At 37.1% G+C, this 16618-nt stretch overlaps 1 protein-coding gene across 2 annotated transcripts in view; it reads right to left on the bottom strand.

Moving 5' to 3' along the window:
• Window positions 1–16618, bottom strand: part of LOC143230126 (ninein-like protein) — a 113435-nt gene that overhangs the window by 70505 nt on the left and 26312 nt on the right. The window lies entirely within an intron of this gene.

The following is a 16618-nucleotide window of genomic DNA, read 5'->3' as shown; positions in this document are numbered from 1 at the left end:
ATGAGACTTCTCAACTTATTTAAATTTAAAATATGCATGCGCAATTCGTTCAAAACCATATGCTTATCATCTTCTGAACACGTATCCAGACGTTTCTGCATAATCAGCTAATTTTGCTTTCATTACAACGTTAAATTTACTTTGCAATAATTTAGCTTCAATTCGTTCCAATAGGCTCTATAAACACTGGTTACTTTTTCTTCACTATGAGTTTTTACTGTTTGCTTCTGTGAATTTCTTTGCTTCAACTCGTAAAACCATGTAATACACTAACACTGCTCATAACTGTTTCGTATTCTGCTACTCGCACTTTATTAAATAGGCTAGGATTTCTCAACCTAACACATAATGCCTGTAAAACAACACAGCTTAAATGGTGTTCGATAATACGATTAAATAAGGAAAATTCAATCGAACTACTTTGTAAAAACCACTACAAATGTTTTACGGGTTGTGTTTGTTTTCTATTGTTATTATTCCTTCCTATCTTTGTTCGTTAAACTCGCTAATGACTTCTAAAGAGAGTCGAAATCTAGCTTCAATTAAACATAATTTTGCATTATATGAACAAATACGGTGAAAAATTGTTCTATGCCTTGACATGTTCTACACTTAGTTGCATCTGGTAAGTTGCACAGAACATCACAAGTGTTCTCAGAATTGTTATTCCGTCAACATGGTTGGTAAGCATAACACATTTTAAACATATTCAGTATTGCCTTTACTTCCACTGGTAAAGAGAGTCAGTTTTTCATCTCTCTTATTTTGCTTTCGTCTAAACGAGAATCTGTCCTCCATTTAATTAAAGTTAAACGTCATTGTTAAATTATTACTACATTAACTAATTCGAAAATTTATTAAGATAAATATAACAATATTAAAAATATACAAGTTACAAAAGTATAAAAACCCGTATAAATAAGATATAATGAAGTCAAAAGTATAGTCCCCTTAATACATATTCATATATTCATGTTTACCAGGAAACTTCGTCCTGAAACTCCATTAACAAAGACTTGAGCCTTGAAATCGATTAGCATATTGAGCCCACTTCGTTTAAATATTAATATTTATACCTTACGTTAATCTGTTTCTCTTAAGCATGCGTAGTGTACTCACATTTTTCCACTGTTTATGCGATACTCAAGTCTGCAACTTTCAACAAAAAGAGTCCTAATTAGAATATCTGTGACATATCTAGTTTAGTGTAATGTCGCTACAAAATGGTATCGAACTGTAACACCTGTTATCCGAATTTAATGAGAAATTGATTACTGTTCGGCCGAGCAAATTTTAAGACAAAAATCTATGTTTCATAATCAATATTTTACCAAACATAAATTAAAGAATTATCAAATAAAAACAAGTAAGCCTTGGATTAATTCACTACAACTTCCTTAGAACTGACTGACCATGTACATCCACGCCCTCTAGTTTTAACCACGTCAAAACTAAGAACTGGATCTTCTGAACATCACGCAAAAATGGTAAGTGATACAATTAAGTCTAATACTGTCACTGAGTTGATCATTTGAGATCAGCTCTCACTCCTTCACTTCCACTCAACTCTCGTTTATAAATGAGCTGGGCATCATATGCATGGGCAAATCATTTCACGTGAAAACGCGCTGCCTTTAGAACTAACGTGGTCGATATATTTAATTAAGTTTCAGTTTCCTTTATTGGGAAATCCTAGAGCCTTGCCTGAGGTTAGAATTTACCTAGGATTCTCCCCGAAATCTTCAATAAATTCACATCACGTGAGAGTTTAGGCTTAAGCATGCAAAGCCCCGAGAACCTAAGCTAACAAGACCATTACACACTGTCAACACTCTTAGAACAGCCCGGAATAAATAGAGTTATAGAAAAATCACTTCTCCTTGTTTCAAAATCTTGCTCAAGTCTACGTAAGCGAGATACGCTCACAGTCGTTTATAAGTTTCAGCTGGTAAACAAAATGAAAGGCAATTAGTGAATAACAATCACAACCATGTCCTCTTTTCTGATTGAGTAATTTCGATTCGACTGTCACTGAGTCATTGAGTTATGTTTTTTGTTTTTGTGCGAAATTCATGTTTTGTTCTTTGAACACAGTTATATTGTGTGCAACTGATGCATGGTTCATTTTATGCACTAATAAAATATCTACTTATGTTTTGTATTTGAAAAAATCATATTTTATTTTTCCAATTACGAAGGGTTCAGTGAATGCAAGTACGAAACATCCAGGGTTCAGTGCCTCCAACAAGGTTAAGAACCACTGGTCTAAATATACAACACATAGTAAGATTATGACCACTGGCGTTTCTAATATGTCAGTTCCACTAATGATTGTCTTGTTATTTAGGGTAGAGCATTTAACTGGAGTCAAACACTTAGTATAAACTGTATTATCCTTCACTGAGAAGACATCACACTGCGTCCATTCTCCGCAAATGTTCCATTTCCTCTGATCTCAATAAATTGGACTAACAGAATGCAGCAATTAATTGTTAATGGATGGTCAGAAAATAGAGCTACAACCATTTCACTTTTCCTTAGTTCTGTACACAACATTTAACCAAACTTTCCAACTCGAGAGTTTTTCTTTGGTTGTTTGAACTATCTGAACAAACTGTCCATGTTTTTAAGCCGATGGACTATGGAAGGAAACTAGACAATAGCACCCACCGCCAACTTTTGGGTTACTCTTGTCTAAACGAAGTGTGGGATTTGATGGCCATCCTCTTAACGTTCCCACTACAAATTACATAAATTTGTATTACCATATTTCTTCTTTGTGATAACATAACGCGAAAATAAAACCCGTATATCCGGTACGATTGTACTTTTCTTGGCATTCTAACAGTTAAATTTTCATCTCTCCGTGAAAAATAACGGATGCTTCTATAAAACTAAAAATAATTATTTCATAGTTCAATTTAATCACCTTAACATAATTATAAATATTTTACTCGAACGTTCAAAAGAATTATATTTCTAATCCCAAAACGTCATCAGTGTACTTCCATATACGTCATCACTAAAACATTAAATAACTCACCAGTTTAAAGTTTTTGGTTGCAGTGAATGATTACGTCATTTCCGTTTCAGTTTAGTGTGACATTATATTTGATATACGTTTCCGTGATATGAGGCATTGAACAGCAAATATGTACGTCTTATCGCAACATTAATTGAATGTTCCGCCGTCAGTTAATACGGGGAATAATAATTTCACGTGGGTTCAGCTGTGTGTGTGGATCCCACAGTCAGGTTCCTGTCATTTTCATTTCGATAGTTGCTCAGCTGATGAAGCAGGCGTGAACACAAGATGGAATGCCCGAGATAAGACCTGTAGAAGCTGAGAAAAACTATTCTTTTATAGACGATAGACTTCGTCTTCATGATCAACAAAAAAACAACAATTAAACGAACAGTAACTGTCCAGTTCGGCGTGACACTTATGGAGAAAGTACCGAAGGACTGACCAACAAAAGTAGTTCAGATAGATAAAAGTATTCGTAGTGAACAAACAACAATGAAACAAACAGTAACTGTCTAGTGTGTCTTTTGAACCTGTTTGTTCGTAATTAAGCACAAAGCTACACGATGGGCTATCAGTGCTCTTGTCCAACACGGGTATCGAAACCCGGTTTATTGCAGTGCGAGTCCGCAGACAACCGCTGGACAACTTTTGAAACGACGTCTTTGTCTCCATCTGAGCTAGTTTTGCAGGTCAAGTCCTTCAAGATTTTTTCCAAAAGTTTCAAGCTAAACTAGACAGTTATTGTTTGTTCATCACGAGTTTCAAACTAAACTGGACAGTTACTACCCATTTCACCTTCTATTTGTTCGGGAAAAGTTCAAAATGAATAAAATGTCGAAACGTTTCTAAATGTGCAAATAACTCCATAAAACATGACGTATAGAAAAACATCAACAGTCCTAGTATTAACCTTCCAATAGACTCCACTGTAATATTGTATAGGTTTCACGTCAGAACAGCTTCTCACCAATCAACATACTAAACACGAAGTTATTCGGATCTGGTTTGGTTCAATCGACTTATTGATCTCCAATGAACTTCCAAGTCAATCCCTACCGCTCGACCTATTGATCCTCTGGGACCAACCTTTTGAACAGAAGGCTGAATCCGAGTTCTTCCAGAGTTTCCAGCGTCTTAGTCTCTAGAAGATTTCAGATATTGACAACACAAAAACTCAAAAAAAAAAAAATAATCCTGTGTTTGTTTGTGAACACGCCCCACAATTTCATACGAATGTTTTCTGTTTCTTGACAGCGTTAGGTATAAAACTTTGAGCGAATAGATGCGATAACATTGCTTGAAATCTAAATGTGTTAATTTTATCTCTTAATTTGTTTCATTCGTAAAGATGGCGCCACAGCGATTCTGTTTTAAAAAAATGCATAATTATTTTCCATTATTCCTAAACAATATAGTACAAACAATAACACATATCTTAGAGTAAGGATATTTGTGCAAGTACGTTTTTGTTTGTTGTTGTTGAGTTTCGGGCAAAGTTTATCAACGTCAGCCACCCCTAGTGATAGACTAGAAGGAAAGCACCTGGTCAACAACACCCATCTCAAAAATCTTAGTCTACTCTTTACGAAAGAAAAGTGGGACTGATGGTCATGTTATAACACTTACAGCGGAATAGGCGAGTATTTTCAGTGTCGGGAATCGAACTCGCGACCCACAGACTGCGAATCAAACACCCTAATCATGAGACCCTGCAAGTACGTTTCCTAATCTTAAATATGAGTAATTAACTCTCATTATCTAAGGTTTTTATTTATACTATTTTGTTAAAATAATTGTTAGCCTAAGAAATACCACTAACTTCTTTAGATTTTGTGATTGTACACAACATACAAGCGACCTTCAGAGCGTCAGAATATAAAAAGGATTAATTTTATTACCTCAGCTCTTTTTGCAGGTTCTACGAATTTCATAAAACATTCTGCAGACTGTAAGAACTTGTTTATACGTTTTTATCATTACATCTTTTAACAAATCATACGTAAGTAGCATATTCGTGAACTCAAATAATGAACTCTCACCCACAGTCCCCACGTTCTATCACTGACCACAAGGAGGCTTGAGACGTATTTTGTCTTTGGAATTAAACACAAGGCTACATATTGGTTTAGCTGTGCTCTGCTCATCACTGGTATCGAAACCCGGTTTTCAGCGACGTGAGTCTGCAGACATACCGCTGTACCACTGGGAGGTAGGCTTGAGATATAGTAGGTTACAAGCATAATGGTACAGCACATAGCGTGCTTTAATTTGTCCTTAATCTACAAAACTATAAGTTTTCTTTCCTTTCTCTTCATACCCATTCCAAATACATTATTTGAAACATTAATGTATAACAATTAAAACTGGATTCGATCATCAAACCTTGGGTGAATATTGTGATATAGGCAGAGGTATTTACGAAACAGCTATATTATCAGAGTTTATTACAACTACAAGTTTTGAGAAAAAACAACTAAAAACTACACAATGTTATTTTCTTATATATACTTTTTGTTTTATCGATGACAAATAAAAAAGACTTATTTGTATTTTTATTTTGCTTTCCAACTATGAAGCATGCCCCTGCGATTGCAAGATGGCGGCAAATCACATAAGCCTGATAAACTAATGACTGACCGACAATACGAATAAATATAGCGGGCCTAATTAATTTTTATGCTTGAAAGAGGCTGTCTGTTGCAGTTACGCCACTTTGTGTGGACATTATAATGTGACGGTTAATTCCATTATATGAAGGTAAAAAGAGAGACCCAAGTTTATGTCTTTCCAATTCCCCGTAAAGCTACGTGAGGATCACTTGCACTAGTCGTTTCTAATTTAGCAGTGAAAGCAACTAGTTAACATCACAAACCGCCGCTTGAGTTATTAAGATTCATAGTCACATTATAATGTCCCCATGACTGACAGAGCGAGCATGTTCGGTGTGACGAGAAATCGAACCCGAGACCCTCAGAGCGCCCTAACCACCAAGTCAAGCCAGGTTTCTACAAAGTGTGAACTATATAAAAGTATTACACCATAACATAGCAAACCGGATATGAAAACAACGCTGTTTATTTCTTTACAACCATTTTAGTAGTAAATAATGGAATTAACCGTCACATTATAATGTCCACACAAAGTGGCATCGCTCACCCAGGATTCTATGCATATAGTATATATTCTATGTTTGACAAGAAATGAACAGAAATGGTGGGGATCTCGGTTTGGCGGCATTCCGAACTCTTTTCGTTATAATGAAGTACGCACCTTCACGTCATGGAGTTCGATAATATTATTAAATCCATCGAGTACAATAGTCAACCCATTAATTAACGCGGCTTATCTACAACAGGCAAGGCAGCTAAATTAGACTGCAATGAATTTTCGCATAAGAGGAGTTCAGAATGTCAATATATCGAAGCGAAACTTCGCCAATAATGATGTACACAATTCGTGATAAAATAAGCGATCACATAATAGAGGTACAAGTAGTTCCACCACAGAAGTACAATAAAAACAACATTTTTAGAAGTAGATCCTCGTACTTTGCTAAGGATGTTTTATTATTTGGTCCGTGTAATTAGAAGCATTAGGCTCAGCTGGTTTTTCCGTCTATTTCTCTTCATCCTAAGCTCGTTACGTTCTTCTCCATTGAACAGTAACGATGCGAGTAATTGAACTAACACGAGAGAGGATATGTTTGTTTGTTTGTTTTGAATTTCGTGCAAAGCTACGCGAGGAGTATCTGCGCAAGCCCTTAATTTACCAGTGATAGAGGGAAGGCAACTAGTTATCACAACCCATCGCCAACTCTTAGGCTACTCTTTTACAAACTGATAGTGGGATTGACCGAAACGTCATGACGCCCACATGGCTGAAAGGGCAAGCATGTTTAATGTGACGGGGATTCGAACCATGCGATCCTCAGATTACGAATCGAGCACCTTAACCACCTGGTCTAGCCGGGACCCACCAAAAAGAACAAATTTCAACAGATTGTTATCTGTCACGAAAACAAAACAAAACAAAACAAACTCTTCAGAATCTTTGATATTGGATTTACTTTCTAATATGATAACTAAAACAAAACGACGATCAGGGGTTCGATTCCCAGCGGTGGACTCAGCAGATAGCCCGATGTGGCTTTGCTATATAAAAACACACACCAAACAAACAAGTCTCGATATGCGTAAAGGCGATCACGCGGTTTATACTTAACAGCAGCGCCATCTTTTATTGGTTGGATATCAATATTCTTACTCTTAATTGTGACGTCATTTATTCACATAATTCGTTAACACTTTACATTATCGTAAACACTAATTATTTCGCTTAACTATCTATACTGCTATGGTTATAACGCGTTATAGTAATTTACATCAATTGTTAGGCAACTTTATAAAGTTACACCGTAGCAGACGATTACTGGGCCTAACTTAGTTAAACCACCTTAACGGTTTTATTGCATAAACTTTTGATTATGTTAACATCAAGCTTTTAAATGAGCAATTTGTTTACGAAAATACAGGACTGGTAAGTTGGTTTGGTGTTTTATAGCACAAAGCAACTAGGCTATCTGCGCCAAACATCCTGTGACAGTACAGGAAGCAAACAGCTGGTATGTGTGTGTTTTCTGAGGTGTACACTATTTTCTTTATTAACTTTATTATTAGTAACGTTACTGCTTTAAATATTTTTTACAATTTTCTTATCGCCGAGTTCTTGAATTTTTTATCACAGAGATTGTTTTGTGTTGTTGACTTCGTATACGGATTTAACACTAAAACAAATCTTAAGCTTGCCAACCCCCCATATTACTGAATTTACGGCTGGAAACATCTGTATCATCGAAAGGTACCCAAATGATGAGAAAATGAGCTCGATCTTCCCAGATAACAAAGTGGTTAAGGTTCGAATCCCCGTCACACCAAACATGCTTGCCTTTCAGCCGAGGGTGCGTTATAATGTGACGATCAATCCCACTATTCGTTGGTAAAAGAGTAGTCCAAGAGTTGGCGGTGGGTGGTGATGACTAGGTGCTTTCCCTTTAGTCTTACACTGCTAAATTAGGGACGGCTAGCGTAGAGCGCCCTCGTGTCGCTTTGCGTGAAATTCAAAAAACAAGCAAACAAACGTCAGAACAGTACAGTTATGTAGCTACTTATTACCGGATTGACTTTTCTTTTGATATAAGTTGGCAACTTTGGTAGAAAATTAATACAAGTTGGCGACTTCACAAATGTAACGAGCGTAAATGTACATATAGGTTTTGTGATTCAAAATTCCAGTAGTAAAGTTGGCAGAAGTACTGCACCATTAATTAGTATCAGGTTGTTCTAAGTACTGTTTGCTATTATGCGATATTTTATCTATCTTCATCTCATTTAGGCTCGGCATAGCCAAGACACTCGACTCGTAGTCTGAGGGTCGTGGGTTCGAACCCCTGTCATCGAACATACTTACACTTTCAGCCGTGACAGCGTTATAATATTTCCATAAATCTCCCTATTCGTTGAATAGAGAGTAGCCCAAGAGTTGGCGGCAGGTGGTGAGGACTAGCTGCATTCCCTCTAGTCTTACATTGATAAATTAAGGACGGCTAGCGCAGATAGTCCTCGTGTAGTTTTACGCGAAATTCAAAGCAACAAACAACCAATCCTCATGTCTTTAGTGCCATCTACTTCAAACTACCATCTTCCAGTATACTTTAGCCTTCCAGTGTGTCTAAAGCCTCGTACAAGAAATTACCAACTGTGTCCATTTTCGGAGCATGCACACAGTAGCGTATTTAAAGTTGTGTGATCCACGGAGCTGAGCTCTTACCTAACTACACCACTGCGCGCGCACGTCTTCAAATCTGTACTAATACATAATTACCTAAATTTGTGACTAAAACTATAAAACTCCATTACGAAAGTTTGTATAATTATGATAATAAATAAAATTGTACGTTCAAGTAGCAGGAGTGTGGTCGTATCAAATTTAGCAGGTTTTAAGAATTCAAGCAAAGGTTAGATTCGTGAGAAGCGAAGAAATCAAAACAGATGAAAATGACATCACCATGACGTCACGTTAATGACATACGATCTCAAACGGTTCTGGTTAATTTATCTACATTGTTTACAGCCTCCTTTCTCCCCTGCACACACAAAGAATAAATTAAGCAACGTACTGCACCGTGTTTGAGTACATACGGGAAAGAAAGATAAATTGTCTCTTCAAACACTGATCGTGGGTAACCGTAAAGAAGGAAATACTGTATCGTACCTAGACTACAAAGCAGTTGATGGATGGTGAAGTGAGGGTACGAAACAAAGGGTGAGCACAGGTGAAAAGTAAGGGTGAACTACCAAAACTAAAGGTTGGTAGTTCGTACTAAACTAGTGCTTACAGAAACTAAGGGTATATGTCATTGTTAATAAAAAAAAAAACCCATCTTAAAAACAGTTCCGAAAGTTTACGAATTCAGACAGTATCACGTCAAACATCAAAATTTGTATTAACGTTTTTCCTTGAAGGTTTTGAATACGTTGACTTTATCGAATTTGAAACACGTTAGCAAATGTATGCCTTACTGATGTCTCCGTAGATGATATAGTTTATATCAATCAGACGAATATCATTAATAGTAATCAAGCTGAACACGGTGCTCAGAGCGAGTGCATCATTAGTGATGTCGAGAAAACCCACTTGGAGAGAAATATATATAAATACGCCGAGTAATTACGCACTCTTACAGCACGTATGAGTTACATCACTTGATATCGTTCCGCGTGTGAACACAGGCATCTGCCCACATTTCATATTCGTAATTCTGTTCAACGCATTTCTCGCAAGACGGCTCTCCAGTGCATAAACGTTTTTATTATCCGTATATTTACTTGAAATTATGTTGTTCCATCAGGAGCTATGAACAATAACCGTTAGCTAACTTGATTGAGACAGAAAAGCCAGTAAATTACTACAGTAATATTTAGAACAATCTCGACTTCCATCCCGTAAAACAGTGTTCCAAGTCACAAGTTCGTGGTTCAGCCCACCGTTTTGGTTTTTATTAAATGTATCAATATGGTATCACCAAATGTACAAGAAACGTGATCACCTAAACATTTTGTGAGACAATAAAACAAAACAGTTTACATATGTATTCTGCATAAAGCTTCGAATGTTATTTACAGAAGAGCGAAATGTGGGATATTCTATTTACTTTAGTGTTTCAATAATTTCGTAACTTTCAAATAAAAAGCCTTGGGCAAAAAATATATGTGTGTGTGTGTTTTATAGCAAAGCCACATTGGGCTATCTGCTGAGTTTATCGAGGGGAATCGAACCCCTGGTTTTAGCGTTGTAAATCCGTAAATATTTGTCGAGTACGTGTTTGCATTTAAAAATTTAAAGAACTATTAATTCAGTAATTTCTAAGTAATTGATTTATTAAGAGTTTTATCTAAACATATAATGATAATATAATAAAAGTTTCAAGACGAACGACTGAAGAGATTATTAATCATTAATCACAGCCTACGTGGCCACTACATAAACAAACTGCGTAACTAATTAATTCTCCAAACACCCTCAATGGAAAATCATTACACAGACACCACACTTGATTGGTTCTTTTCACAAGAATGGTAACCTAATAAACAGCCATCTTGAAATAATTCATTATAACAACATATTAGTCCATCAACCACCAGAAGGAAGTTTCTTAGGAAATTCTTTAAAAGTGCCAGTCATTTATAACGACCCATTTGGCAAGTTCTATGTGAGATGATTACCCGCCATTTCAACACCTTTTGTTGAATTATGGTTAAAGAATCAACACTAAGAGGAAATGAAACTTTGCAAATGCCAATGAACATCTACATTTGTTACTTTCATGCGAAAATAAAAGATTTTATCCCTAAAAACGTTTTCATCATGTCAATGACGTCCCAACAGTTCAGAGAGTTCTTCTGAAGACCAATGAAGAGTGACGTGTTTCATCATAAATAGTTATGGAATTTTTAGATCTCAATAAACATAGAGAATAATGTAGCGTGATAAAACATTGTCACAGTAACAAACTATGGCTACGTAAATCAGCAGTTTCAAACTCAATAATGAACAACCATTCTGATGCATATGTAATGTCGATTTGGGCAAAGCTAACATTCGTGTACTCACCAACATTTGATAATTATTTTGTTGCTTAACTCTTTGTTACGCTAGTTCAATATCAAGCATGTAATTATTTGTTTCTTTGTTGTTAAACACAAAACTACACAATGGACTATTTTGTTTATTGCCCACCATGGCTATCAAAACTCGATAAATCCAAAACTTTAAGTCCACAGTTTTACCACTTAGTCCTTAGGAGGAGCACATACAAAACAACAGCGAATAAAACGGTTTCGTAAGGTCTTTTCGGTTTAAGATATCGTAGTCAATATTCTAACATCTGACTGACAAAACATATTTCGTTATATAGATGAAACGTATGTTAGGTTTCTGAATAATACCCACAAAAAACTTGTCCATTCGACAAACTATTTTTCTTATAGTTCTATGCATAAGAAATATAAACCATTTAATTTCTCTGATGGGTTTATATTTCCAAACGTTACGGTAAGGCTCGCAGGTTTTAATCCATACCACCGAACATGCTTGCCCTTTCAGCCCTGGGGCGTTATAACGTTTCCACTAATCTCCTATTCGTTGATAGAGAGTAGTCCAACAGTTGGCGGTGTTGGTTAGCTGCCTTCTCTCTGGTCTATCGCTGCTAAATTAAGGGCAGCTAGCGCAGATAGCCCTCGCGTAGCTTTTCGCGAAATTCACAACAAACAAACCAAGCATGAGACATTCTTTTTAGGTTATTCTCACTTATAGATCGTTGGTCACGTGTTTCGTTTCGCTGCGAAATAACTGATAAATTTCTCATTTACGAAAAGTTTAAGACGACCATATAGGTATTAGCGTCAATATGCTAACCAGCTGTACCACCAAATGCGTCTTTTGTATGGAGTCGAACTGAAGGTTCCTTAAGTCGCGTTCTCATATTCTGAATAAACGTTTATATCACGCTGTCTGGAACTTCTGATTGTTTAGCACAGGGTTCCCAACCTTTTGGCACTCGCGACCCCTTACCTAAAAGTTTGAAACCCATGTGACCCCCTACTTAGGGCTTACTATCAGCAGCTTAATTTTTCTTTTATTTTCTCTGAAGGAGAGGGAAAGAAACATCTAAAAAAAATATTTAAAAATTCTGTAATTATTTATTAGCAAATTAAATCACATTGGTCCAACCTGAATTCACAAAAAGAACATATATTTCTTAAAATAATATTAACATAGGTTTGAACAGCTATCCAACCCAGCTAGTGAGATGTCTGATGTTGCATTTCAGCAGCAAGCTTTGAAATTCGTGGTCGAGCGTTTGTTAGAGCCAGTCTCATGTCATCTCCAACATCCAATCTGTTCCTATTCTTTGTTCTTATATTGACAAGAGTGGAAAATCCTGCCTCACACAAGTAGGTAGAAGCAAATGGAACAAGGACACGTAAAGCTATCATGCTGACTTTGGAGTATGACTGATACATAGTGCACCATAACTGAGTCACGGATTTCACCTTGAAGAGATCACGAGCTGAAGAGTCGTTCCTTAGACCCAGAAATTCATCTTGGATATCATCTGGGATGGTGGATACATCAAGTTCAGTACAAAATGGGTTCCTTACCAGGGCCTCCTGTTCCTGTGATAGCTCAGGGAAGTAACGCTCGACTTCCTTTTCTAGAGACTGAAGATGTTCGGTAATCTCATCCTTGATGAACTGATCCAGTTGGATCTGAGACTCATCCGTCACTCCATAAAGTTTTTCAAACATAGCGATGTTTCCAAGATTGGTTTTCCGACGCCAGTTCTGCAGTTTGGAAACAAAGACCCGAAGACTATCTTGAAAAGGAGAACATGTGTTTCCCTTCCTTGAAGTTTCAAATTGAGCTTGTTCAGCTGGTCAAAATGTCGGCTAGGTACGCAACCCTTTTATTCCATGCTTCATCTTCGAAGTGAGCTACAAGATCTTTCCTTTCTTGAGTCTCCAGGAATAGCTTTATTTCACCTTTCATTTCAAAGACACGATTAATAACGTTTCCTTTCGACAACCAACGAACTGCTGTGTAGAAAAGAAAGACTTCGTGGTCAACATTCATGTCTTTGCATAGTTCTTTGAATAGGCGAGTGTTGAGTCTTCACATAATTTACAATTTTGATTACAGATTCAAACACTTCCTGCAGAGAGGCAGGGAGAGTCTTACTGGCGAGAGCATATCGGTGAATCATGCAGTGGATGCCCTTTGCTTGAGGTGCTAGCTTCTTCACTCTCGACTGGAATCCTGATTTCGATCCCAGCATAGCCGGTGCCCCATCCGTACAAACCCCACACACGTTTTCCCATTGAAGATCTTCGTCTTGAAAAAAAGTTGAAACTTTTTCCATGACATCATCAGCTTTTGTTGAGGTTTCAAGTGCACTGCAGAATAAGAATTCGTCTTTAATGTCACCTGAATTAATGTATCTCACGAAAACAAGCAACTGAGAACATGAACTTACATCTGTTGACTCGTCGAGCTGAAAGGAGAACAAAGGGAAACCCTTGATTTCAGTCAAAACCTGTTCCTTCACATCCATAGACATTTTAGAAATGCGCCTCTGTATAGTATTATTTGACAGGGATACTTGCTACATCTTCTTTGCACTGGCTTCTCCAAGAATAAGATTTACTACTTTCATCATGCAGGGTTTAAGAAGTGTTTCTCCAATCGTGTGAGGCTTTTTTTGTTTAGCAATTTCGAATGCAATCTCATATGAAGCTTCCACTACGGCTGCTGAAACGACCCACTTCTATCGATTCTTTGGCTTTTAAGACACCGTTCATGCCGTTTGAAGAAATCCAAACCTTTCTTTGCGTGTTCTGGATGTTTCATCTCGAGATGACGCTTGAGTTTTGATGGTTTCATTGACTCTGCACTCAGGACAGCATGGTACAAAACACACTGTGGTTTCTCGATGCCGTCGTTGGCGAGCACAATGGTGAAGCCAATGTTGAGGTAGCATTCTGAGTATCTGCGCCGTTTAGCCATGGACACAACTCACCTCCACTGCTTACTTATCTCCTTGTTAAAATAAAATAAAAATGTTGAATAATGAACGCTTTGGCAACTGTGGATCTTACACTGACTACTTGTGGGGGGTGCAGGTAGAGTAATGATGGGGTAAGTATTGGGAGGGAAGGGAGTGTGGCCAGTCGCGCGATTCGTCATCCACCAATCAGCAACGGACATGTGACTCACGTGTCGACAGCGAGCACACACACACTTAATCTCAGCTAAACAGACACACAAGCATACGTACATGCGCGTGCACTCACATACTCGCTACTCACTAGTACACACATACATACAGTTGCAGACACATACACATTCACACGGGCACATTCACTCGCAGGGACGCATACATACACTCATAATATCACCTAATGACATTGAACTAACGTAGCACACGTTTTGCTTTGCACTGAAACAAAAAAGTGTAAGAGCATGAAAATGTAATTGATGAAATAAAATTAATGTTATCCCAAGCTACTTCTAACAAGGCTACGCGACTCCCTGGGGGGTCGCGACCCACCGGTTGGGAACCCTTGGTTTAGCATAACGAACTTCAACATTATTACACCAAAATAATTCCGATTATTTACAATGATTACTTTCCCTAGTAACATATTATACTCGTATTCTAGAAGAGTACTAAATTTTCGTCTCGATATATAAGCATTTATCTATCGAAAAATTACATGGACTTAAGATGGCCGAACTATGAATACTGATAAAATTCGGTAAACATTTCTATTGTGGACTTACGTATAGCTAAAACCGGTTACCATTTCTTTTCATCATTAATAATTGCTATTTGCTCTTCGTACGTAGTAATGTTTTGTTCTGACGAATGGATAATTTATATAATTTCAATAAAAATGGCATTTTTCAATCCGAATGCCATCTCGTGCGATCAACATATAAGCGAAACGGTTAGGTCAGAGAAGTTAACTTAAACTGCTAACTGAAGGTAGTACAACGAAACGACAAAACCTGGTGCCGATAATATTATTCTTAATCGAATAAAGAAATTTAATATCACAGTTATAAACTCTACAACAAAGTAGGAAGTGTAAGAAGCTCAAACCTTGGACCTTCCAAAACGCAGCCCAATATGCATCATTGGTCGACCCAGTATTTATATCAGCGTAGTTGTACTGTGTATCCAATAATAAACAATATTTTAATGGTACACTTTGAGTGTATAATTACAAAAGTTCTCGGGATCATCAGGACATGCACTTATATAGCTGAGTAAACACTGTCCTGTCCTGTTTTATTATTAAAGCCATTCTTTGTCAACACTCAATATCAATGACTCAGTGTCCTTTCAAGTTCACACACGTGACAAAATATGCCATAATCAGTCATCAACATCCAGGCATGTGATTGTTAGATGACCCTCAAGGTACGGAGGCAGAAGTGATGTATAATTCAGCCTCGACGCCAGTACTTAAAAACGCTTTAAAACAGAGAATCACACTTTGCAAACGACGCGCTGTCACCAAACTAGCGTTTCATGTGTGTTGTGTTTCTGATTTACTACTATGATCATAGCTTTAATTTGAAATCTAAAACTCAGACGTACATGGATGCTTAGTGTTTCAGATATTCTGTCGTTATTAGTGGAAACTGTAATGCACTATTTTCAGAAAAAAATTTATTATCTATATTCGTGTGTGTGTCTTCTTTTGTTTGGGATGTCTTGCAAAGTTACACAAGTTTCCTGCGTTAGCCGTCCCTAATTTTGATTGTTATTGTTTGCGATCAGGCACAAAGATACAAAAAAACTGTTTGTGTTTCGCCACAACGGGCTCTAATTTTGAGCTGTAAGAACTAGTCAATGGCATCCATCGCCACCTGTTGGGCTGTTCTCGTGTCAACGAATAGTGAGATTCAACCGTCACCTTAACAACTGACACGTGCGGTCCATAGCTGTATAGAGCACTTTTTTTTTTATATTTATACTTCTTCGGGAACGGGACACGAACATTGGACACACAGTGCGGAACACTAAGCACTTAAAGCCACGCTCGACGCCGATTTATTTCAATTCAACAAGAATGACTTGTCACACGGAGCTGTGAATATAATTAAAAACAATGTGGATTTTCACACACATTACTTTCGTGTTTTACTAAAATTCACAATACACAAATAGTTCGAGAATATTCCCTTCTGCATATTGCATGTAGTATAGGCGATGCAAAACCAATGCGTATGTATTATATTAAAAAATGCTTACGTTTCCTACTTTGGGATTGCGGCCGAAAACACCGTTGAATGCAAAGGTATTGAACTGTTGGTTCAAGTCAAGATAATCATTGTTTTGTATGCTTTATTCGCTTTATAATAACACGTATTTGAAAGAGTTTATTATTACGGGTAGTCTTCATCAATAGATATGCCATGTTTTAAGTTATATATGTTCTGATCCATGCTCACAGAATGAGTTCT

Source organism: Tachypleus tridentatus, chromosome 10, assembly GCF_004210375.1.
Source record: "Tachypleus tridentatus isolate NWPU-2018 chromosome 10, ASM421037v1, whole genome shotgun sequence".
NCBI classification, from domain to species: Eukaryota; Metazoa; Arthropoda; class Merostomata; order Xiphosura; family Limulidae; genus Tachypleus; species Tachypleus tridentatus.
Note: the sequence above shows the minus strand (reverse complement) of the source record. Positions and strands in the feature narration are given on the sequence as shown.